General features: G+C 43.1%; 1 long non-coding RNA gene across 1 annotated transcript; it reads right to left on the bottom strand.

The window, feature by feature from the left end:
* Positions 1 to 23265: 23265 nt before the first annotated feature.
* LOC127329854 (uncharacterized) lies at positions 23266 to 25960 on the bottom strand. The gene is made up of 5 exons (XR_007869036.2): positions 25622 to 25960; positions 25436 to 25532; positions 25194 to 25348; positions 24234 to 24307; positions 23266 to 24064 (listed from the first exon to the last, which is right to left on the bottom strand). It is a non-coding gene; the product is annotated as an uncharacterized lncRNA (long non-coding RNA).
* Between the last annotated feature and the right edge of the window lie 795 nt (positions 25961 to 26755).

Consider the following 26755-nt stretch of genomic DNA (forward strand, 5'->3'; position numbering starts at 1 on the left):
GAAATACAACCTACTGCAATCATTGTTCTCTTTTGTTTTCTGCAAGTAAACATAATTCTCCACACCATACGTTTAATCATTTGTTTTCAGCAAGCCGGTGAGATTGACAACCTCACTGTTAAGTTGGGGCAAAGTAGTTTGATTGTGTTGTGCAGGTTCCACCAACAACCTTCACGTGGCCTTCATCTCCTACTGGTTCGATAACCTTGGTTTCTTACTGAGGGAAAACTCGCTGATGTGCTCATCATACCTTCCTCTTGGGGTTCCCAACGGACGTGTGCTTTACCGTCACAAGCAGCTACTTTTCTGGCGCTGTTACACCCCAGGGATTTCTAACTCTCTACACGCCAGCAGCGTACCACAACGAGGGGGTCAAGGATGACAGCGACGACTACGTCACGGTCGTCTTCCAGGAATGGCAGCTGGCCATGGCGGAGGGCCGCAAGTTTGAGTTTCCGGACAACATGATGGAAGACGAGATGGCGAAGCTCGGCGTCCTCGTCTCCGAGAATGACCTACCTGTGCAGCAGCCGCTGCCCCGCTACTCCACCGGCTTCATGCCGCCGGGCCTATCGGAGAATGAAGCCCTACGACTGGCGCTACAGGACTCAGCCGCGCCACAACCGTCGCCGTACAAACCCTGGGCTCTTCCACCGCCGCCACATCCCTGGGCGCCTCCACCGCCGCCACAGCTCTGGGCACCTCCACCGCAGCCACAGCCCTGGGCGCCTCCACCGCCCGCCACAGCCCTAGGCGCCTCCACCGCAGCCACAACCCTGGGCGCCTCCACCTCAAGAACTGCCGGCGCGCCCGGCGTACGTTCCGCCGGTAGCTGGCTCTGGACGGTATCGGAGCTCATCGTGCTCGACAGTGACGAGGAGCAGCAGTAGGCGCAGACGTTTAGGGTTTATTTTCATGTGTTAAACACTTAAACTATGTAAATTATGTTTTCACGTTATAAAAAATGATTCGACCAAAAAAATGTGTCAAGCCGCTGGAGCGACCCCGACGCAAACAGACGCACGGTCGATTTCGACCATTTCGACCGACGCAAACGAACGCGCGCGAACATTTCCGGACGGTAAAATGCGTCGAGCCGCTGGAGATGCCCTGATCGGGCCGCCGGGTAGTAACTCTCTTTGTTGGTCCAACCGTGTGCTCAGAATACTACGCATGCGTGTAAATGTAAAACGAGCCGGAACTGACACGCGCCGTTCATTGTCCACTACGGTACAACTAGAACACTCAATCGATTTGTTCTTCTGGTTTTGGGTGCGCGTACGTGTACGCTCGACGGTGGACACACGGTTTTCGTCTCATTAATTTCCGTCGTTATTTTTCAAGAGGATAAGTCCTTGTTCTCCATTACAAAATGGCAATTATGAGCCCGCAGGGGCATCGCCGTCAGGCGTCAGATGATTATTTTGCACCGGTGGTTACGAATCATGTGATGTCATCTGACTAGGATCACTCAGCTGGACTACCAAGATAATCATTTTCAGGACAAAGCCTGTCCTATTGAGTGTACTCGGCATTTGAGCCCCTTTGACTTGCAAGCAAATGAACGCTTGCTTGATGCATTGGTAGCAGTTTTTTAAAATATATTTTTAGTACGGAGTAATATGTTTTAGACTACTCATAGTGAGAGTAACTTCAGTAGTAACTAAGTGTCCAACTTAACAAATTTGTTTATGTGACAGTGAGTTAATGAGGAGAGAGGAGGATGGAGTAACATAGCTAGTAGTTACTGTAACATCACACTTCTCAAGATACAATGAGTCTATAAGCTAATTAATGAAGACATATATGATACTACTTTGATGTTACTAAGACTACTCACAATGGGAGTATCATAGGTAGTATCATGCATTGCATGCATGCAAAAAGCTGATGTGGCAGTGCAATTAAAGATGAGAGAGAGGACAGTAGTATCATAGATAGATACTGCATCATAGCACGTAATACTAGAAAATTTAATATCAAACAAATCTTGTACATATATTTGCATTGAGATTCTACAAATCATTTAATATAAGAATATTATGATACTAGTATATGATACCATGCATTGTGAAGATAGTAACATATAGTAGTATCATACGTATGATACTTCTCTATGATACTATGCATTGTGACTAGTCTAACCACTATAAAGGTAGTAACATAGAGTAGTAATATGTGCATGTTACTACTCTATGTTACTTCCCACTATGACTAGTCTTACTCTTTTAGTTATACGTACTAGTACGGAGTATATATCTAATCACATTTAAGCGCGTGTATGTTTACTCATTTCCATCTGTATGTATTCTACGTCGAGATATTCAAAAATATTTGATAATTCGGAATGGACGGGCCGAAGGGCCGCCAGGTATGTTACGGGATTAGTTAATTAGCACTGTAACATCGTCTCTTCACTATGTAAGACTTTTTAAATATTTCAAACTAGACTAGACCTAGACCAAAATAAATAGATATATACACTACAATACTTTTAGATACTATACGATTTACGAAGTAAGGTCTTATATTCGTGTACGGGCTATGGCTTGCATTCGCATGATGATCTTCTAACCCTCAAATCCGGCCGTCGAAGTGATGCCCCAGCACCAATCGCTAGTTCGCTACCACAGCTAAATGGTACGTTGACCACGACAGGTTCCGTACAAGCTGAGACGTGCAGATCCGAACTAAAATACAGTAGGATTATACATGCCCAATGATTCTGCGTAAAAAATCGAAGAGGATCGCCAATGATTGCAGTTTTTTATTGCACTAACGGGACACGAAGTCGTATTCAGATGGCGTGACATTCAGAGATTGGACGTGGCCGCTCGGTCTATGCATGCTACTATTATGTAGAAGTCTGTTAATTGATCAACTCTTTTTTTTTACGAAACACAATACAGACGTAGACGCTCACATATACGCACACTCACATCTAAAAACGCACGCACATCCTACCCTATGAGCACCTCTGAGAGACTGCGTTCAAAAGAATTAATCCGACGGGTATTGAGATTGACGAAGTCACCACGGGCGCCTCGCTGTCGACGGAAACATCACCTCCCACTGAAGAATATTCCGCTTTTAATGCGACACCAAAATGTCAAATCTGTGGTTTGAATTCTGGTGGGCTGGGGTTCCAGTGCCCTCCTAACCACCCAACCACAGGTTAGTTCTCATAGTTGAGCAACTCTAGCTTCTCCTATAAATAGCCTAAACGTCCCTTATAATAACTATTTTTTAGAGAACCAACCTCAACTTGGGTGGTTATGAGGGTGGTTGTACCCCCATCCCACCAGAGTTTAAATCCCATGTTTGATATATGCATGTCTCATAAAGGTGGAATTTTCATTCAGTGGGAGGCGATGTTACCGTCGATAGTGAGGCGCCGCCTGTGGTGACTTTGTCAATTTCAAGATCCAATCCGCCGGCTCAGTCTTTCGGAGGTGCTCATAGGGGTAGAGTGTGCGCATGTGCGTTCATAGGGGTGAGTGTATACGCGTGTATGTGATCATCTGCGTTTGTACTGTGTTTCTAAAAAAACTATTTTTTAGGTTTCACCGTCGTTTCGTGAAAATTTCGTAAATTTTCGAAAATCGTAGAAAACATTTAAGTGCACCATAGATTTATACTGCAGTGGTATATATCTTGTTTTCGCTATTGAAGCAACGATCACCCCCTTTTCCGCTAGGAACCTGCTTGGCGTGCTAAAAAATCAGCTTGCATGTTTCCACCCTCATGACGCCGCCCTCTCTGCCCGTGTCGATTTGACGGTCGCTTCCTCTCTGGGATCGCGCAACACTAACCCGAGCCCAGGGTTTCGGTATCGCGGTTGCTCCGGCGCCACCGTGAGTCCGTGACGCTCCTGGTCGCTCTACTGCCTGGACGCGGTAGTGCTGTGTCGACGTACTTTGGGATGCGGCTCGGCCTAGGTGGCGCCGTCGTGTCCCCTCCGCGCCGCCGTGATGGTGCCTTCGGCTGCTACTGCTGCTCCAGGTGACGTTTTTGTATCCCCCTCTATGCCTACCCTTGTACTGCTCCTCTAGGCCACTGGTTGATGTTTTGTTGGTGTCCTAAGGCTTTGGAATCCTTGCTGCTACCTCACTGGTTACTTACTATCCTACTATACTGATGGCTGACATTGGTACTACTGGTTCCCTAGAGTTTCCCTTTAGGAACCAATTTATCTGTATTTATTCAACACCTCTGTTGGAATTGAATGCCTGAATCTGAACTTTATGGAGTGATGGTGATTGGTGGTAGCTGCTACTTGAATTTTATGAATGATGTGGCCTCGCAGTACATTATTGCTACTTTTGGTTGCTCTTCTCTTCACTAAACACGTGGGTTTGATTGACTGGATCAATTTTATAGCAGGTGGTCATTTTTATGATTGCCACTACGCATTTGATGTTGAAAGCAAATATAAACATGCTATGTTTAATTCAGATTATGCTTGTTCTTCGGATGGATTCCATCATACTAAAGGTAAGTGTTATGTTAGTATTTTAGAGGATCGGGTGCTAGCTGTTTTTGTAATTCTTGCTATGCCATATGTTGTGTACGATCATAAAAGATTTGTTGTGGTTGTTATCATTCTCAAATTACTACTTTGAATGCCAGTTTTCTATTTGTTGAGGCAAATGATGATAAAATCATTTCTATCAGCTATGTTATATATGAAATAGATCCTCTGAATCTATTCCAGGGTATGGATATACCTTGCTCCAACTCCTAGACAAAGAATTTTTGTTGGTGTAGAGGTTTTGCTTGTTTATCTTGTCCTGCTCCTCCCTGCTCCTGGCTTGATCTTGATCTACTTCACCATGGTGTGGATTTTGTGGTGGTTTGGTGATGAACTGGATGAACTGTGATGGGTTGTGCTATTCTACCATGTGGCTGTCGATGGATTCATTGGGCTACTGTTACTTTGGCCTTTATAGCCAAAGGTGCGCCCTTGCTTTGTCGACAGCAAGCTCAGTGAGTTTGCCGTGTGTACTCACCCTGTGAGTGAGTTGTGTGTGTGTGTGGGGTGAATCACACAGTGAATAAGCTGCTTGGGGGTGAGGTGCTGAGTCATTGGATCAGCTCGTGCAGGGTTGATATTATCACTGTGGTGAACTCTTTTTGACTGCTTGTTTTTATTACTGCTTTCCTTTTTGTTTGTTTGCAGATGACCAGAGACATAAGGATGATCAAGAAATAAAGAATCAAGGTTGTAGCAAGGTTTAGTTTAGGATTTCATTTTCGTAACACATTCTTGTAATTTTCTTTTTATTGTTTTCTTTATTATTCTTTTATAAAAGGATATTGTAAAGACAATGTAATATGTCTATTTATTAATAAAGCTCAATTTTTCTTTATTGAGCTTTGAATTTGTATTATATGATTCAATCACTTCTTCTCCTATTTAAATTCAAATAATTCCATTTCTCATATTCTTATTTACTTTTATGTTTTGAATTAATAGAATATGTGTGAATTCCAAGACATATATCATTTTATAGTATTGTGTTTGAGAAGGATTCAAATTTCATTTCAAATTTTCCTCACAAAAACCCTAGGTTCGAAAGAGATCATGTTGAAGTTTATTGCACTCTCGCCACACTAAACCCTAGTTGCAACGAGAGTGAAACATCGATCCCCGTTAGGTTTTATGCATTTAGCGCGAAATTTCCCCCGTGTTGCGATGAAATGCACAACCCTTTTCTAAATGTATCCAGCGTTTGTCCTAAAACTTGGGATATTACAGATACAACTATTTCTTCAGGAATCAAAGCGTACCCTCCTAGTTAGGGTTTCTGGCTCCGGAGGCGATCACGATTGCGCCGTGAGATCTCTTTGTACCTCGTCGCTGATCCGTCGTGGTTTGTTCCTGCTCTCGCCCTGTCCCGTGTCTCTCTCCACTGCTACCTACGCAAGCCTCGGCGTCCCTCCTTCTCGTGAGCGGCGGCGACTTTGCTAGGGTTTAGGCGGTAACGAATCTTGGAGGCCATGGCGGATGCTGGCGGCTCTGGATCGGTTAAGGATTCAGAAGCTGACATTGATGACCTGCTCATGCACTTGGATTTACGTGATGATGAACTCGATGATGTTGAAATTGGGGCGGATGCGGTTAAGGAATTCGAAAAGGATGCTCGTTGGTTAGCGATCGGCAAGGTTCACACCAAGAGAAGTTTCAGCGCTGATGCTCTGTTTGGGAAGATGAAAGCTATTTGGAATCTCTCTCAAGATCCAATCTGTAGGGAGGTTGGAGAAAATTTGTTTGTGTTTCAGATGCATTGCCTGGGTGATTGGAAGAAGGTAGTCCACCAGGGCCCTGGACTTTTCGCGGATGGGCAGTACTCATTGAGGATTATGATGGCCGGGTAGACCCTGGGAAGATCTCCTTTGGGGGTTTGTTTGTTTGGGCTCAAATTCATGGTATCCCGGAGTTATACCGTAAGGTTCATGTCGTGGATGATCTAGCCCGCCGGATTGGGAAGACAAAGGAGGTTCAGATGTCTCCGAAATTGTTCTATGAAGGGAACTATGTCAGAATTCGTGTGCTTGTTGAAGTTTCACGCCCTCTGACCCGAGTTGTGTCTCTCAATATTGCGGGGGAGGGGAAGAAGAGACTGCTGGTCAAATACGAGAAAATTCCGTTCTTCTGTAAGCACTGTGGTCTGTTGGGGCATAATCATGAGGAGTGTGGGGATGGAGTCTGGACTAAAAAAGAGCTGCAATATGGTGATTTTATGCTTGCTTCTCGACGTGCAAACCTACAGAATGTTGAGCCGCGACCTTTTAATCAACGTGGTCGTGGAGGTCGTTTTGGCAGGGGTGCATATGCTGAGTCTCGTAAACGGTCATCTCAAGATGCCTCGCTTGATGAAGGGGATGAATTGTTGGACTCCGCCTCTAGTCCTTTGAAAACTACGGCTATGGAAACTTCTGGAGAAAATGATACGGGTGCCAGGAAACAGCTGGAGTTTGATACTGATCTGGAGAAAGGGCTGGCCCTGGCCGGTCCATCAGAAGTTGGAGACCCAGAAGAAGTTCCTCCGCCACCCCCTTCTTATTCTAATCCTCGCGATCGCACCAAGATACGGAAGACTGCAGTAAATAATGACTTGGCAACATCGGCGGCCTCCGAGGAGGAGGACCGCTGAGCCCAATGACGACATTAGGTTGGAACAGTCGGGGTCTGGGGTTGCCGGCGACTGTTCAAGAGCTCGTCTGTCTGGTACAGACATACAAGCCCTGCTTAGGTTTCATCTGTGAGACTAGGCAAAGTAAAGAAAGAGTGGAAAATCTCAGATTTAGGATTGGCATGAAATACTGCTTCCAAGTTCAAGGTGATGGGAAAGGCGGCGGCATTGCACTCTACTGGATGGAGGATGTTACTGTTGAGCTCCTCTCCTTCAGCAAACGGCATATCGACGTGCATATCAGTGGCGGCCCCTATGATCATATGTGGAGAGGTACCTTCATCTATGGGGAGCCAAAGGCTGGCGATCGGCATCACATGTGGACAAAACTTCGACAGATAAAGAGTCGCTCTGATAAACCATGGTTGATCTTGGGGGATTTTAATGAGGCTATGTGGCAAGAGGAACATTTCTCTAAATTTGCTCGGTCGGAGCGCCTTATGATGGATTTCCGTGAGGTTCTATCGCACTGTGACCTGTATGATATTGGCTTCGTTGGAGCCCCGTGTGTAGGATGACGTTGCATAGAAAACAAAAAATTTCCTACTGCGAACACGCAATCCAAGCCAAGATGCAATCTAGAAGACGGTAGCAACGAGGGGATGATCAAGACTAACCCTTGAAGAGATTCCAAAGCCTATAAGAGTAGGCTCTTATTGCTGCGGTAGACGATCACTTGCCGCTTGCAAAAGCGCGTAGAAGATCTTGATCACGATCGGTTTCGGCGCCACGAACGGGCAGCACCTCCGTACTCGGTCACACGTTCGGTTGTTGATGAAGACGACGTCCACCTCCCCGTTCCAGCGGGCAGCAGAAGTAGTAGCTCCTCTTGAATCCGACAGCACGACGGCGTGGTGTCGGTGGTGGTGGAGAAATCCGGCGGAGCTTCGCTTAAGCGTGCGGGATGTGGTGGAGGAGAGAGACCGCTAGGGTTTGGGGAGAGAGGGGGGTTGGGCGCCGGCCCTCTAAGGGGTGCGGCCAAGGCTGAGGATTGAAGTGGTCAGCCCCCTCTCTATGCCCCTCATTATATAGGTGGAAGCCCCAAGAGTTCTAGTCCAAGTCTTCGAATAAGACCCCAACACTAAAACCTCCCATATGTGGGAAACCTACTCAAGGAGGGAGTCCTACCCAAGGTGGGACTCCCACCTTTCCTTGAGGTGGGCTGGCCGGCCACCCTAGGGGAGTCCACCTTGGACTCCTCCCCTTTAGGGTTGGCTGGTCATGCAAGTGGAGTCTCTTCGGGACTCCACTTTCCAAAGTGCCATTCTTAGGACTTTTCTAGAACCTTCTAGAACCTGCCATAATCGCACTTAGGATCATTTCCAAACTTGGAATATGACTTCCTATATATGAATCTTATTCTCCGGACCATTCCGGAACTCCTCGTGATGTCCGGGATCTCATCCGGGACTCCGAACAAATATTCGAACTCCATTCCATATTCAAGTTCTACCATTTCAACATCCAACTTTAAGTGTGTCACCCTACGGTTCGTGAACTATGCGGACATGGTTGAGTACTCACTCCAACCAATAACCAATAGCGGGATCTGGAGATCCATAATGGCTCCCACATATTCAACGATGACTTTAGTGATCGAATGAACCATTCACATACAATACCAATTCCCTTTGTCACGCGATATTTTACTTGTCCGAGGTTTGATCTTCGGTATCACTCTATACCTTGTTAAACCTCGTCTCCTGACAAGTACTCTTTACTCGTACCGTGGTATGTGGTCTCTTATGAACTCATTCATATGCTTGCAAGACATTTAGACGACATTCCACCGAGAGGGCCCAGAGTATATCTATCCGTCATCGGGATGGACAAATCCCACCGTTGATCCATATGCCTCAACTCATACTTTCCGGATACTTAATCCCACCTTTATAGCCACCCATTTACGCAGTGGTGTTTGGTGTAATCAAAGTACCTTTCCGGTACAAGTGATTTACATGATCTCATGGTCATAAGGACTAGGTAACTATGTATCGAAAGCTTATAGCAAATAACTTAATGACGAGATCTTATGCTACGCTTAATTGGGTGTGTCCATTACATCATTCATACAATGACATAACCTTGTTATTAATAACATCCAATGTTCATGATTATGAAACTAATCATCCATTAATCAACAAGCTAGTTAAGAGGCATACTAGGGACTTCTTTGTTTGTCTACATATCACACATGTACTAATGTTTCGGTTAATACAATTATAGCATGATATATAAACATTTATCATAAACATAAAGATATAAATAATAACCACTTTATTATTGCCTCTAGGGCATATCTCCTTCAGTCTCCCACTTGCACTAGAGTCAATAATCTAGTTTACATTTGTAAAGATATAACACCTTGGCCTTCTGGTGTTTTATCATGTTTTGCTCACGGGAGAGGTTTTAGTCAACGGATCTGACATGCTCAGAAACGTATGTATTTTGTAATTCATTTGCGTCTCAACGCATCACTCATTTCCAAATGAGTCGGCATTAATTATGTTTGGTCTTCTGGTGGAATTTTAATTCCGCGGTCTGAAATATGTCACTAATATTGTCACATACAATATAGCTTCAAAGTTCTGACTCTGTCGGAACTACACCAAGTTCTCAAAGAACCTCTTGACTTAACATCTTTTGTCATTGTCAAAACAATGACATAATCTGCCTTCTTTTGTAGAATCCGTCATAATATTTAGAACTCTTCTAAATCTAGCATAGACAACTTCTAGCTCATTGTGCTACTTTTTAAACAATACTTAGTCAAATTTGAGATTGAAATTATATTTTATATGTGACAAAACCAATATCGGTGTAACACCTTACAGCGATTTGTTTGTCATTTCTTCATACAAAAATATATATATATATATCCTTAGTTCTTCTAAAGTACTCAAGGATATTCTTACTGTCTCCCAATGATCATCATATGAATCATTCTGGTAAATGCTCATAACACTTTATAGCACATGATATCTGATTGTGTACATATTATTCGTGATCTATAATCACTCATGTGTTTTTACTCATTGAGTGTCAGATACACTTAAGTCTTGTTAAACCTTCACATGACAAGAACATTTTCTTAATATTTCTATATTGAACTACTTCAATATCCATCATATGTACTTTGACTTAAACTTATTTATGTGTTTCAATCTATCTTCATAGATCTTGACACTAAAATTGTTTCAGTCCATATCCTTTCATTGAAGTTAATTCTCAATGAAACCTTTTTAATCAAGTATATAATTACATCATTTATAACCAACTATATGTCATCTACATAAGTATTATAAATATGTCTCAGCGCTCCCACTTAATTTCTTGCAAACGCAAGCCTCTTCATCGTCTTTGATGAAATCAAAAACTCTTTGACTATTTCATCTGGTGAAGATTCCAACTCCGTGATACTTACTTCATCCAATTGAAGTTTGTATACCTATCTAGTATTCCACGGACCAGCAAAACTCTTGGTTGTATCTTGTATACACCTTTAATACACACTTCTGATAAGTAATGTATTTTGCCATCCTACTAACATATCTCATAAAAGAAATATGTAGTGATTACTAGAATAATCCACATAGACTATAAGCATTGCTACGGAAGATCTAATCTTATCGTAGTTAACTCTTTGAACTTTGTTGTAAACAACTTTTCGACAAGTCGAGCTTATTCAAAGATATTTCCTCCAAGTCCATCAATTTTATAGATCCATTTACTTTCAAAAAGTATTCATCTATCTTGGATTTCATGGCGTATAGCCATTTTAACGGAGTCAGGGCCCATCATAACTTCTTTGTTTGTAGTTGGTTTATCATTGTTCAAAATCAATCCTTTGTCCACAAATCATTTGTTTGATCACAAAGTAAACCATACCTACAAGGTTCAATATGTACTTCGATCTCCATGGCTAAAACACTTTGTAGTCATGGGAGCCATGATCGTTGTGGCCGCTTCCGAAACCAATTCCGATGATGCGCTACTCTGATCATTATGCTCAGGTTCATAAACCTTATCAAATTATATTGTCCTCCCACTCAAATACTTCACTAGAAACAATTTCTTGGAAATAAGAAACATTGACAAACACTTTTGTCTTTGTCTCCATAGTGGGAAGAATTCCCAATCAATTCTCTGGGATAACCAACAAAGACATTCATCCGATTTTGGTTGTTAACTTTTAGACCAAAATTTAAAGAAACGACTATTGGGTTTATACCCATGCCATAACTCGTATGGTGTCATTTCTACGGATCATGATGATGCTCTATTCAGTGTAAAAGCGGTAGTCACTAAAGCATAATCCACAAAAATATAATGGCATCAATATTTTATCTCACCATTGATCCAACAAAGTTTGGATATATCTCTTGGATACTTTATCATCACTATGATACTCCAAGAAACGTAAGTTGTAGAACAATTTCATAACTCTCTTAGATGTTCGCTAAAACTCGTAACTCAAATATTTTCACCATGATCCAATCATAGATATTTGACTTTTCTATTACGATGATTTCTACTTCATGCTGAAATTTATTTGAATCCATTCAAATGTTTCAAACTTCTCTCTTATTGAATATATCCACATATATATACTCAATTCATTGTTGAAAGTTTTCATGAAGTAGAAGAATCTCCCGCACACAACCATGCCCAGTGAACCACATACATCATCATGTATTTTTCCACTGAGTTAGTTGCCCGTTCAACTTTTGGCCTATGAACGGTATTTTAATCATTCTCTTTAGAAAAGATTTGCAAGCACCAAATGATTCAAAAAATCAAATGACTCCAAAAATCCATTTGCATGGAGTTCCTTCATGCAGTTCCTTTCTAACATGACCTAAATGGCGGTTCCACAAATAAGTGGAATTCAAATCATTTGCCTTATGGCATTTTAGCGTCAGTGTTATGTATGTGTGTTTCACCATTAAGATTTATAATAACTTATCCATCGTACATGGAGTAATGTCATAATTTGAACAACTCATTGTTTTCATTTGACCAGAGCAAAATAACAATTATTAAGTTCTTTATTATAAATTCTAAGGGCTAGATAGAATGCCAACGATGAACATAATAACACTTTATTTTTGTTCCAGATGTGCATTCTTATCATATTCCTTGTCAGTCACTTAGGCCATTGTATTCTTGTATTGCGTTGTTTTGTATGACACTTCATACCAACCAATATAGTACTAATACCCAAGAATTTCATAGTGTGACCTAACTAGGAATACAACCATAACATGTATATCATTTATATACACCTGAGCTAGACTTTCTAGTCTTTTCTTTCTTTTTGCCAAAATATCTTTTGCAGTTTCTCTTTTAGCTTTCCTCATTATTCAGAAAAACACTTCAACATTAATAACTTCTAGGTTTGTTGGTCAAATACCAATAACCTTGAGGTTCTTACTTTGAAGTTGATCATCATATGACAAGTGTTCCAGATTTCACTATTAGTAACTTAGTAATATGATGAACAATTTCACTCATAATTTTATCCATCATATCATGACGACTTTCCAAGACCATGTCTGTACATGCTAGGCTCGTAAAGTTTTAACCTTGGTATTTGCATGTGCAAATCTAGCTTGCGCCCGTTGTATGCACACGTAGAATCTATCACACCCGATCATCACGTGATGCTTCGAAACGACGAGTTTTAGTAACGGTGCATATTAAGGATGGTCACTTCATGGATATGCGAATATCGTTAGTGCTCCAATAGTTGGAGGATTGTGACGCCTTGCGTCTTCAACCTTCGTACATTCCCATAAAACTTATGAGTTCATGTAGTCTCACCAAATTATATTCAATCATCTTGCAATAAGGTCTTAGATATCACATATATCTCATACCTTGATTATTTCTGAAAACTAAATTTTCAGCTCCTTACTTTTCAAACAGATTTGAACTTCAAGTTTCATGGAGACAAGATAACTTTAGGTACTAATTGAAACCATAGCTCTCTGAATCAACAAAGTGAGGTTTACTAAAAGTTTGCAATAGGACTTAATCAATTCTTGATTCTTTAACAATACGGTACTAATCCGTAAAGTTTCTTGTCAGATTTTAACAGTATTTCTATCTCAATTATAAGACTAGCGCATAGTAGTAAACGGATGCCAATACTACAAAATTAATTCAAAATACTACTCAGACTATGTTTATGATAATTAGTTCATGTTTTAATCTAATTACTAATGAACTCCCACTTAATACAACATCCCTCATAGTTGTTAAGTAGTACACGATCCAAATTCACTACACCAAAAACCGATCATCACGTGAGATGATGTAGCTTCAATGGTGAACATCAACATGTTGATCATATCATCCATATGACTCGTGTTCAACCTTTCGGTTTCCGTTGTCCCGAGGCCATGTCTGTACATGCTAGGCTCGTCAAGCAAACCCAAGTATTCCGCGTGTGCAACATGGCTTACACCCGTTGTATGTGAATCGTTGAATCTATCACATCCGATCATCACGAGATGCTTCGAAACGACGAACTGTTACAACGGTGCATACGAGGGGAGAACACTTTATTATCTTGATATTAATGTGAGGGATCATCTTATAATGCTACCGTCGCGATCTAAGCAAAATAAGATGCATAAAAGGATTAACATCACATGCAGTTCATATGTGATATGATATGGCCCTTTTGTCTTTGCGCCTTTGATCTTCATCTCCAAAGCACGGACATGATCTCCATCATCTTTGGGCATGATCTCCATCATCGTCATGTAGCGTCAAGGTTCATGGCGCCGGCTTCATGGTTGTTCACCTCATGTAGCAACTATTACAACTACTTTGAAATACTACTCAACATGAAAATTAAAGACAACCATAAGGCTCCTGCCGGTTGCCACAATACAATAATGATCATCTCATACATATTCATCATCACATTATGGCCATATCACATCACCAAACCCTGCAAAAACAAGTTAGACGTCTCTAATTTGGTTTGCATATTTTACGTGGTTTAGGGTTTTCGAGTAAGATCTAATCTACCTACGAACATGAACCACAACGGTGATACTAGTGTTATCAATAGAAGAGTAAATTGAATCTTCACTATAGTAGGAGAGACAGACACCCGCAAAGCCTCTTATGCAATACAAGTTGCATGTCGAACGAGGAACAAGTCTCATGAACGCGGTCATGTAAAGTTAGTCCGAGCCGCTTCATCCCACTATGCCACAAAGATGCAAAGTACTCAAACTAAAGATAACAAGAGCATCAACGCCCACAAAAACATTGTGTTCTACTCGTGCAACCATCTATGCATAGACACGGCTCTGATACCACTGTAGGATGACGTTGCATAGAAAACAAAAAAATTTCCTACTGCGAACACGCAATCCAAGCCAAGATGCAATCTAGAAGACGGTAGCAACGAGGGGATGATCAAGACTAACCCTTGAAGAGATTCCAAAGCCTATAAGAGTAGGCTCTTATTGCTGCGGTAGACGATCACTTGCCGCTTGCAAAAGCGCGTAGAAGATCTTGATCACGATCGGTTTCGGCGCCACGAACGGGCAGCACCTCCGTACTCGGTCACACGTTCGGTTGTTGATGAAGACGACGTCCACCTCCCCGTTCCAGCGGGCAGCGGAAGTAGTAGCTCCTCTTGAATCCGACAGCACGACGGCGTGGTGTCGGTGGTGGTGGAGAAATCCGGCGGAGCTTCGCTTAAGCGTGCGGGATGTGGTGGAGGAGAGAGACCGCTAGGGTTTGGGGAGAGAGGGGGGTTGGGCGCCGGCCCTCTAAGGGGTGCGGCCAAGGCTGAGGATTGAAGTGGTCAGCCCCCTCTCTATGCCCCTCATTATATAGGTGGAAGCCCCAAGAGTTCTAGTCCAAGTCTTCGAATAAGACCCCAACACTAAAACCTCCCATATGTGGGAAACCTACTCAAGGAGGGAGTCCTACCCAAGGTGGGACTCCCACCTTTCCTTGAGGTGGGCTGGCCGGCCACCCTAGGGGAGTCCACCTTGGACTCCTCCCCTTTAGGGTTGGCAGGTCATGCAAGTGGAGTCTCTTCGGGACTCCACTTTCCAAAGTGCCATTCTTCCGGACTTTTCTAGAACCTTCTAGAACCTGCCATAAATGCACCGGATCATTTCCAAACTTGGAATATGACTTCCTATATATGAATCTTATTCTCCGGACCATTAAGGAACTCCTCGTGATGTCCGGGATCTCATCCGGACTCGAACAAATATTCGAACTCCATTCCATATTCAAGTTCTACCATTTCAACATCCAACTTTAAGTGTGTCACCCTACGGTTCGTGAACTATGCGGACATGGTTGAGTACTCACTCCAACCAATAACCAATAGCGGGATCTGGAGATCCATAATGGCTCCCACATATTCAACGATGACTTTAGTGATCGAATGAACCATTCACATACAATACCAATTCCCTTTGTCACGCGATATTTTACTTGTCCGAGGTTTGATCTTCGGTATCACTCTATACCTTGTTAAACCTCGTCTCCTGACAAGTACTCTTTACTCGTACCGTGGTATGTGGTCTCTTATGAACTCATTCATATGCTTGCAAGACATTTAGACGACATTCCACCGAGAGGGCCCAGAGTATATCTATCCGTCATCGGGATGGACAAATCCCACTATTGATCCATATGCCTCAACTCATACTTTCCGGATACTTAATCCCACCTTTATAGCCACCCATTTACGCAGTGGTGTTTGGTGTAATCAAAGTACCTTTCCGGTACAAGTGATTTACATGATCTCATGGTCATAAGGACTAGGTAACTATGTATCGAAAGCTTATAGCAAATAACTTAATGACGAGATCTTATGCTACGCTTAATTGGGTGTGTCCATTACATCATTCATACAATGACATAACCTTGTTATTAATAACATCCAATGTTCATGATTATGAAACTAATCATCCATTAATCAACAAGCTAGTTAAGAGGCATACTAGGGACTTCTTTGTTTGTCTACATATCACACATGTACTAATGTTTCGGTTAATACAATTATAGCATGATATATAAACATTTATCATAAACATAAAGATATAAATAATAACCACTTTATTATTGCCTCTAGGGCATATCTCCTTCACCGTGGACTTTTGATAACAAGCGGAAGGGTGACCAGAATGTTAAGGTTCGGCTGGATAGAGCCATGGCGTCACCCTCGTGGTCTACTCTGTTCCCGGAGCTTAGATTGCGGCATATCACATCTTCTCGATCAGACCACTGCCCAATTCTGCTTTCGGCGGATGAAGTGAGCGGGTGTAGATCAAATAAGCCAATAAGAAGATACGAGGTGGTCTGGGAACGTGAGCCTTCCTTGGCGGCGGCTGTAGAGGAAGCTTGGTCACGGCGCATCCCTGGCAGTGATTTGGGCGCCGTTGAGCACTCTTTCAATGAGATTATGAATAATTTGCAGCGGTGGCGCAAGACCCATTTTAAGTCAATACCAAAAGAAATTGAGAGGAAACGTATTATGCTCGAGGAACTACGTCCCTTATCTGATGATGCTAGTGTTACAGCCCGCGTTGGTTTGGAAAAGGAAATGGATGAGCTGTTATATAGGGAGGAAATCATGTGGATGCAACGCTCCAGGATTGCTTGGTTGCGCGAGGGGGATCGGAATACTAAATATTTTCACCGGCATGCGTCGTGGAGGAGGCGCAAGAATAGGATTCGGAGATTGAGAAGGGAAGATGGTTCTTGGACTTCTGATCCGGGTGAGATGGAAAATTTAGCCAGGGACTTTTTTCACAAGTTATATACTAGAGAGGATTTTATCCAGACGGCCCCTGTCATTGATACTATGAGGAATTGCATCGATGCTGATATGAATGATAGACTTTGTGCACCGTTTTCAGAAAAGGAGATCAGCGACGCCCTTTTCCAGATTGGCCCTCTCAAGGCCCCCGGACCAGACGGTTTTCCTGCTCGGTTCCTGCAAAGAAATTGGGACCTACTGAAGGAAGAGGTGGTTCATGCTGTTCAGGTGTTTTTCGCTACTGGTATTATGCCGGAAGAAGTAAACGACACTGCTATTGTGTTAATCCCAAAGAAAAATGACCCAGAAATTCTTAAGGACTTCCGGCCTATAAGTCTCTGCAATGTAATCTTTAAGGTGGTTTCGAAGTGTTTGGTGAATAGATTGAGACCCGTTCTCCAGGATATTATTTCGCCTTCACAGAGTGCATTCATACCAGGACGCCTAATTACTGATAACGCCCTGATGGCCTTTGAGTGCATACACTCAATTCAGACGGGTTCAGCTGCTCGGAAGAAATTTTGTGCTTATAAGTTGGATATGGCTAAGGCTTATGATCGTGTTGATTGGCGGTTTTTGGAAGGGGTTTTAGCGAAGTTGGGCTTTCACAGTCAATGGATTCGGTGGGTGATGGCGTGCGTTACCACCGTTCGATATTCAGTTCGCTTTAACGGAAATATGTTGGACCCCTTTACCCCGTCTCGCGGCATACGCCAAGGTGATCCTCTTTCGCCTTATTTGTTCCTGTTTGTTGCTGACGGCTTGTCTTGTCTTATTCGAAAGGAAGTTGAGGCTGGGTCCCTACATGAGCTACATATTTGTCGCCGTGCCCCGGGTATATCTCACCTCCTATTCACAGACGATTGTCTCTTATTCTTTGAGGGCTCGGTGGATCAGGCAAATGTCATCAAATCCATCCTAGACATATATGAACAAGGTACAGGGCAATTGGTCAGTCTAGGCAAATGTTCTATCATGTATGGCGTTAACTGTACGGATGTGGTGCAAGAGCAGATCAAGGGAATTCTGAAGCATGATACCACCTGCTTTGAAGAGAAATACCTTGGGCTGCCGGTTCCTGATGGACGTATGACTAAAGGGAAATTTAAGTCGACTAAAGGGAAGTTCTCTAAACATGCTAGTGACTGGTCTGGTAAGTATATGTCATCAGGGCAAAAGACATCTTGATTAAATCGGTCTTGCAGTCTGTGTCTACGTATGCCATGGGAGTATTCAAATTTCCTACTGGCTTAATTGATGATTTGGAGCGCATTATTCGCGACTTCTGGTGGGGTGATGAGACCAATAAAAGGAAAATGCATTGGTTGGCCTGGGATAAAGTTACTAGGCCAAAGGGATATGGTGGCATTGGCTTTCGCGATCTCCATGTGTTCAACCAAGCTTTGTTGGCTCGTCAGGCTTGGCGACTAATTCAGTTCCCTGATAGCCTATGTGCGAGGTTGCTCAAAGCTAGATACTACCCCTCTGGTCACCTGGTGGATACGGCTTTCATCCAAAACCAGTCTCAAACTTGGCAGGGTATTGTGCATGGCCTTGATCTGTTGAAGGAAGGTATCATTTGGCGAATTGGCACAGGATCTAGCGTTAAAAAATTTCGAGACAATTGGATCCCCAGGCCGGGAGCTCTTAAACTGGATGGGAGACGACGTTTCTCGCGTCACAAGTGGGTTTCGGAACTTATTAACCAAGGAACCAGAACGTGGGATGAGGCTGCTGTCCGCGATTGTTGTCTGGCACATGATGCTGACATGATTCTCGGTATCAAATTACCTGCTCGTGCGACCGATGATTTCATAGCCTGGAGTGGAGAGCACAATGGCCTTTTCAGTGTTCGATCTGCGTATCGTATTGGGCTGCAGGCTAGGCTTACCTCTCTCTCTGGCGGACAATCAAGTGCCGGGCCTACTGGTGAACGGAAAATTTGGGACCTCGTTTGGAAAGCTGTTGTTCCGCCGAAGCTCAGGGTCTTTGCCTGGAAGGTCGCTTCGGACTCTCTGGGAACTAAACAGAATCTAAATCGGCGTATTGCTACGGTGGTTCCGACATGCTCGCTATGCGGCTGTAAGACTGAAGATTCACACCATGCGCTGATTGCATGTACCCTGGCTCGGGCTCTCCGAGATGAGCTGCGTGTGCACTGGTCTCTCCCTGATGAATCCGCTTTTGAAGTGAATCATGATGAATGGATCTTCACGCTCCTGGGTAACGCCACTAAGGACCAACGACCCAAGATAATATTCCTGCTGTGGCGGGTATGGCACCATCGAAATAATATTGTGCACGGGGATGGAAAGGCATCGGTCTCAGCCTCTGTACCGTACCTAGTGAATTACCATCGCTCTTTTACAGGGGTTGGGGATGAGGCGATTAAGGCGGTGTCCTGGTCACCCCCGCCATTTGGCTCTATCAAGGTTAATGTTGATGCAGGTTGGGATTCTATGTCAAAAATGGCGGGCCTTGGTGTCATTATCCGCAACCACCTGGGACAGCCTATCCTTGCTGATTGGAAGCCAATTACGGGCTGCGCAAGTGCACAAGAGGCGGAAGTCATTGCATGCCTAGAAGGTCTCCGACACCTGACGGCCATTCGTCGTTGGCCTGCTTCTTTGGAGTCTGATTGTTCTTGGGCGGTGCATGTGATTATGGATGATGCGGTGGTGCATGCTCCGGACTGGGCCACGATTTTAGAGGCTCGTGAACTGTTGAAGATCTTCAGCGACATCTCCTTAGCTAAAGTAGATCGGAGTCAGAATGGTGTTGCTCATGTTCTAGCACAATTAGGAAAATCTGGCTTTTCGGGTTGTATGAGTGATTCAGTCCCTGACTGCGTTCGGGATCTGATCACTGCGGATTGTATGAACACTGTGTAATCTCTGGGCAGCAGGTTTCTTACGCACTCTTGAAAGTGCATGGAGCCCCCATGTGTGGTTTTGGTAATTAATGACAATCCCTATGGACTAATGTTTGCATTGAGTTATATTTGTAGGAGTTGTCCATAGGCAATTCTTGAACCATTTGTTGGCTTCAAGGTTGCAATAAGAAGAAATTGATGAAGGATATCAAGTGTCAAGTATGTCTTGAAGATGAAGATGAAGTGAGCCCTCAAGTTACTTCAAGACATCAATATGATGAAGAATGAAGAATGAAGTGCAAGTTCAAGATGAGCCAACTCGAAGAGTTCATAAGGTTGAAGCTTGCCATGGAGAAATGAAGTGCAAGTTCAAGATGAGCCATCTCGAAGAGATCCTTTGCTTGAGTCTTGCCATCCATATGATGATCATGGATATGTGAAGATGCGCCGAAGAAGAAGCTCTCCCATGGTGGATTATGGGGGAGCAATCCACATGGTGGTCATGGTTATGTGAAGATGCGCCCAAGAAGAAGCTCTCCCATGGTGGATTATGGGGGAGCAATCCACAAGACTTCGTCAAGCAAGCACAAGCAAGAAAGGCGTTCCATCTTGTTGAGGTCAAGATCGTCGTCATCGAGCTCAAGTGGAATGCGCAAGTATAAGGTTTGCTCTTGATAGGGTTTCTTTCTCACCGGTCTCATAGTGTAGTTGGAGACCGATTTATAGTTTAGTTGCCGTACTATCAAGAGGGCTCTCGAGTGAGTAACTCGATCGTATCGTTCGGAGAGAGCTCAAACCTTTGCATCCTTACATCATCTTTCTTGGTTGTTATTTGGACCTTATCCATGTGATGTTTTAGAGCTTGTGCTTATTCTCATGACAAGCTCTAGTTCATCGAAAATGGATTTCGCATAGATCACTTGTTGCGTTTTCGAGTTTGGTTCATCATCTTACTTGGTTTTATTTGGATCTTATCCATGTGATGTTTTAGAGCTTGTGCTTATTCTCATGACAAGCTCTAGTTCATTGAGAATGGTTTTTCCATGGGCAACTTGTTGCATTTTCAAGATTGGAGGTTTTACCGGTATGTCTTTTTGAGATAGGTCAAACCTTTCATCATTTGTTTCTATCCTCCTTTGCTGTACTATGATATTTCTATGCATATTGTTGTAGAGCTCGTTGTTGTGATTTCAACGAGCCCAAGATCATCGAAATCGGAGTCCGGATGCAAAAGTTATGCCCGTTTTAGTTTTGGTGTTTCTGCAGTTTGCTTAGGCCGGATATTTCGGAAATATCCGGGCCGGATTATCCGGGCCGGATATTTCGGAAATATCCGGCCCCCTCGAAATCGGCTAAGGACCTCAGAAATTGCTGCTCAGTATAGGGGCCGGACATTTGCCCGGATTTTGACCAGGTTTTGTCCCAGAGGCCGAATTATCCGGGGGGGGGGGGGGGGCGGATTATCCGGCCCTTACTTAGGCCGGATTATCCGGCCCTGGTTTTGCCCAACGGCTCGATTTTCTTGGGGGGTATAAATACCCCCCTTGTTCCTCCTTGGGCTGTAGCTTGTCTCACTCTCTCTCTCCTCCATTGTTGAACTAGAGAAGCTTGCACTATCTCTCAATCCCTCCATGATTCTTGCCCCCATTTGAGGGAAAAGAGAGAGAAGATCTAGATCTACATTTCTACCAATCAAATCCATCTCTTTGTAAGTGGAACTCTCTAGATCTAGATCTTGGTGTTCTTTGTGAATTCTTTTGTTCTTCCTCTCTTATTCCCCCAATAGCTTTTGTAGCTTTGTTGGAATTTGAGAGAGAAGGACTTGAGCATCTTTGTGGTGTTCTTGCCATTGCATTTGGTGCATCGGTTTGAGTTCTCCACGGTGATTCGTGGAGGTGAAAGCAAGAAAGTTATTACTCTTGGGTTCTTGGAACCCTAGACGGATTCTAGGCCTTTGTGGTGGTTTGTTGGGAGCCTCAAATTAAGTTGTGGATGTGTGCCCCAATCTTTGTGTAAGGCCCGGTTTCCGTCTCGAAGGAAATCCCTTAGTGGAACCGTGACCTAGGCCTTTGTGGCGAGGGTCACCGGAGATTTAGGTGAGGCGCCTTCGTGGCGTTCGGTGTGTGGTGTGAGTACCGCATCTTGGGGTGAGGCCTGTGGGGACCCCGGACTAGCTGTCCGAAATACCCTGTTATGTATACAGTTCACGTTCCCATGATCAGTGTGCCGTGAACACATAACCGAACTGATATCAAATTACATCATCCTTTACAAAACGGAATAAGAAAATTACAATAAAGTCACATGACCCATCTTTACAAGATAGCCTCGAAGGGCCTAATCTAATCATCGAGTAGCGTAATCACTTCAAGAATAGAGCCCAAGTCATCTGCCTTAACCCTACTGTGCAAATCGGCGGGAAGACGTTCCTAGCTCGCATAGACGTCATCAACTCCTTCTTCATCTGTCGAAGTCCTCCAGGTCTGGCCAAGTAAATAGCCAGGGACAAAGCCGTGAGTACATTTGAATTGTACTCGCAAACCATCAAGAAGGTGATAACAATTCTAACTAAAGAAGACAAGAGAGGAAGAATAGTTTCTCTGGTGGATATAGCATGTGAAAGAGAATCAGTTTCTCTTGTGGATATAGCATCCCACATCACAGTTGAAGGGGACACTAAGAAAGTCCTATGACATCTCTATATCTTTGTTAAAGCAGAGTTCCTCTACATGAAACACTAGGAAGGGTCACCCTCTTTTGTTTCATTTTCCTCGACCATCTCCACATGGTCGGCACACCATCTTTCCCGTACCCTTCCGGTACTTCCAACACACATTTCCTTTGGAAATCATTTTCAAAACCAAAACTCGACACAGCTCTGTAACGGCCATCCCAACCGTCCATGACCGCGGACGCGGCTATTCGAATAGTTTTGACTCTGCAGAGTTTGCACACTTTCACCACAACTATCCGGATACCTATCGTGTGGGCATCATCCCCGCATAACGACATATGCCACGACGGATACCCGAACATAACCTTTCGCCCATTCGACTTAACACGAGGTCCTACCCTATGGAGTATGTACCTCCCCGGCACCGTGGCAGCTCACCTCCTCTAGAGCGTGGCTCCACCGCCAAGCCAGGAGACCCATAGTGTCTTCCGGACGGGTCAGCCCCGAAGGCCTCCCGTTATACTATGGTCCCAACCATGACAACCCGGACTCGGGGGTAACCGTACCCTTGTATAGTTGTGCGGTGCCTCATGCTAAGAAGAACAAACGTCAAGTTAAGCCCCGTGCCCACGTTGGAGTAGCTATGGTTGCATTTGTTTAGTTGTTCCGGGCAAATACAAAGAACCATGTGTCGTTTTTTCTCAAAAACCCAAGTCACACACACCTTCCTCTTTCCAACCATCTTTGTCAAGATCCTTTCCTTTCATAAACCATACGCTTGGGTAAGATTGCCTCACCCAAGGTTTTCATAAACATTTACAACAAGGTAAACCTTGAGGGGTTCCCAATCTAAAGTTTCATGAGTTGAACTAATACAACACTATGGTCGAGATGAGGGTCATCACGCCATTGAGGGTATGAAAAAGAGGTATTGGAGTGGATCATACTTGCTTGAGCTAAGCATGTATTATGACAACACAAGAGGAAATATACTTTCAGATTTGTGGTGCTATCTAACCCAATCAATAGATAGATAGGGATGAGAATTGACCAACACCAACACCATTAAGGGAAAACAGGCATACTCATCACAATTTGAGAATACACCAAAAGCATGGTATTGATACATCTACACTAGAAGGGGGTGTAGTATGAATCTTGTCCCGAGGTGGAACATATTCAAGCTAAATATAGAAAGCAAGTTGGATAGCAATGGCCATTATACCATACACCCAACCAATTACCAAGACCTTGACAAGATAAAACTACTAGAGGTACCATGCTTGCATCCAAGCATAGATGACAACAATATGGAGATCATCACACATAGAACCAAGATGCTATTGATAGCACAAGATGACATCCAAAGAGACATCATATCAGAGATCAAAAGATGGCTTGCCTTGGCTTATTTGTCCCTGGACTTCTTCAACTTCATCAATATAAGAATCCCGTCAATATAAATAAAATCCTTGTCCGAACCACTTCTTCTTCTTCTCCGGAATCGTTCGCATCTATCGTCGGAAAATATAAAAGGAACACAATCAATCACATTGCACCAATCATAATAAGCATGCAACATTCAACAATCAACAAGCAATAGCTAACCACCTTACTATGGGCTAACATACAAAGAACTTATAGATACTACAAAGCAACTAAAAGAGAACCCATTTTATTTACCTAGTAAAGGTATGAGAGTATCATAACTTAGCAGTTGCCTCTCTCGGTATCACCATGGCACAACTAAGTATCCCCTGGTAGATAACATCATAAAGAGGACAAGTGCATTAGTTGGGCATTACAAACATTCATATTATTTTTTTGAAACATTTTTGGAAAAGCGGGAAATCATTCTCTCTATTTTGTAAAGCTTACACAACACTACACAAGAATAGGAAGTAAATGATATGCCACACCATTTGAAGACTTAAGCCAAACAATAGAACTAAGGTTAAGTTGCAGAGGTTTTGTTTTGCAAGAATAAAACATTGGTTGACCAATTTTTAAATAAAAGAGTGGGCAAAGGTTTAAAAATAAACCAAAGAGTTTTGGTTCAACAATCCATGTCACACATACACATTAGTAACAGTAAGAAATATGCATGAACAGAGACTAACACTATTTTTCCTAGATGGCCAGTACTAATACAAGACTAACCCAATTGGATTCACTCAAAAATATTAAACCTACAAATTTAGGAATTCGTTTGAATCTGGCTGTACAGAAAACAAGATCTGTAAGCCATAAATCGTAGAAAAATCCTAAAAATATGAGACCACTGGCATTTGAAAGATATTTAAACAGAGATGCATACACAATTGGATTTGGGTTCAAATAGTTTCTGAAACTCTCACAAATAGATTAACAAGGTTACTGTATGTCTTTACCAATTTCTTTACAACTGGATTTTCATAACAGATAAATGTTTGAAACTTGTTGGAGATGATTAAGAAAACATACAGCAGTCCTACAAAGTTGGAATCACTCAATTAGGTTCAAAGATGGATTTTTGGTGATTTAAAAACTAACAGCCATGTCTGCAGAACACACAGAACAAGTTTAATTCACCACAAATCGTACATGATTCATAAAAATATGAGGTCAGTTGCATCTGAAAGGTATTGAAAAGGTGGTTCTTACCCAGTTTGTTTCATTCAAAAATTCGTTCCCAAGCTCCTGATTTAATTCGACCAAGTCAGATCTGACCAGATCTTGATCTGTGAACCATTTCAGTTTCAGTAGGTCAATCGAAGTGAAACCACCGCCAAAATGAAGGTATTGAAGAGGGCTTTCACCTACAGTTGAGTTTGCTCAAAAAGGTTTCGTAAAACGGAACAAATCTAACAAACAGTGAATCTGCATGTTTACAGAACTTTATTTACCACGGACAATCCGTAACGAATTTGAGGATGAGACCAACGCCAAGTTGTAGATATTTTCCGTATCTATCTGCGGAACTTTGAATCACTCGATTTGGATCTGCGCACGAGATTTGGTGGATTTTACAAGTTCGTACCAGAATCTGAAACAGCAAGATAGCAGAAATTACTGCAAGGATTTGGACGAACTTTGTTCAAGAACTTCAGATCTGAGGATAGCTCAAGCTTCTCCATGCTTGGACCAACATGCACCTGCATCAAGATCCAATCTTAGCAATGGAGGAAGAGGAAGAGGAGAGAAAACCATCTAGGATTGGGGAGAAGAAGGAGAGGGAGGCTCTCATGGTGAGGAGGAGCTTGAGGGAGGAGGGAGCTTCATCTTGGAGTTCTTTCCATGGCCATGGCCGGCCATGGGAGCTAGGTGGAGCTGCATTTTCGTGGGGGAGAGTAGGAGAAGAGTGTGAGGGAGTAGATAAGGTGGAGGAGTGAGTGGAGAGAAGAAAAATGAGAGCAAGAGGAGTGGAGGTGGCCGGCCAAGGGCCTTTTATAGAGGGAGAGGGGGTTGGCTGCCTCCTTTTTGATTGGCTAGGATGGGTAGCTGCCCATTTAATTGTTGGGGTAGTTGAGAGGCAAGTCTTGCAAGAGAAGAAAGTGAGGAGGAAAGTGGCTGGCCGAAATTGCCATGCCAACATAATTGGCCGGCTCCATTCTTGCCAAATACAAGTGAACAATGTGAGGGAGAGGCACAACATCCATGTGAATAGATATGTGCATGATATTGAGGAGAAAATGTCAAAGAGTGACTTTGATGATGATAAAAATAGGAGTAGATACATATAGATAAAAAGGAGTATGAAGGTGACATGTGCCATGAGAATAATCTCCACCACTTTGGTTGAGACCAACTTATGATGAAGATAGTTCCCAAGGTATATTTGATGATTAGTAGCTTTTATAAGAATTTAATTTTGGAAGGATTGGGATGGACCACATGCAACAATGCATGTGCATGTCAAGGTAAATGGGATGGTGATGGTGGTTTAGACAATTATAGAGCAAGACTAAGAGACATGGTGAGTGAAGTAACCATGTACTCACAAGGATGAATATGGTGGCAGAAATCACCAATTCATGAGGTCAGGGTGATGATGGAAAAGAATAGAGGATTGAGATGGGTATGATGAGATATAACTTGTTCTTCAAATAAGAGGTAAATTGGGAGTGATTTGAAAATATCAAATGATCATCCATTTGATCAAAAATTGGAGGATGGAGGGGATACAATGTGGTGGATCAGAGATGTGCATAAGATGTGCAAGAGTT

Source organism: Lolium perenne, chromosome 2 (assembly GCF_019359855.2).
Source record: "Lolium perenne isolate Kyuss_39 chromosome 2, Kyuss_2.0, whole genome shotgun sequence".
Lineage (NCBI taxonomy): Eukaryota > Viridiplantae > Streptophyta > Magnoliopsida > Poales > Poaceae > Lolium > Lolium perenne.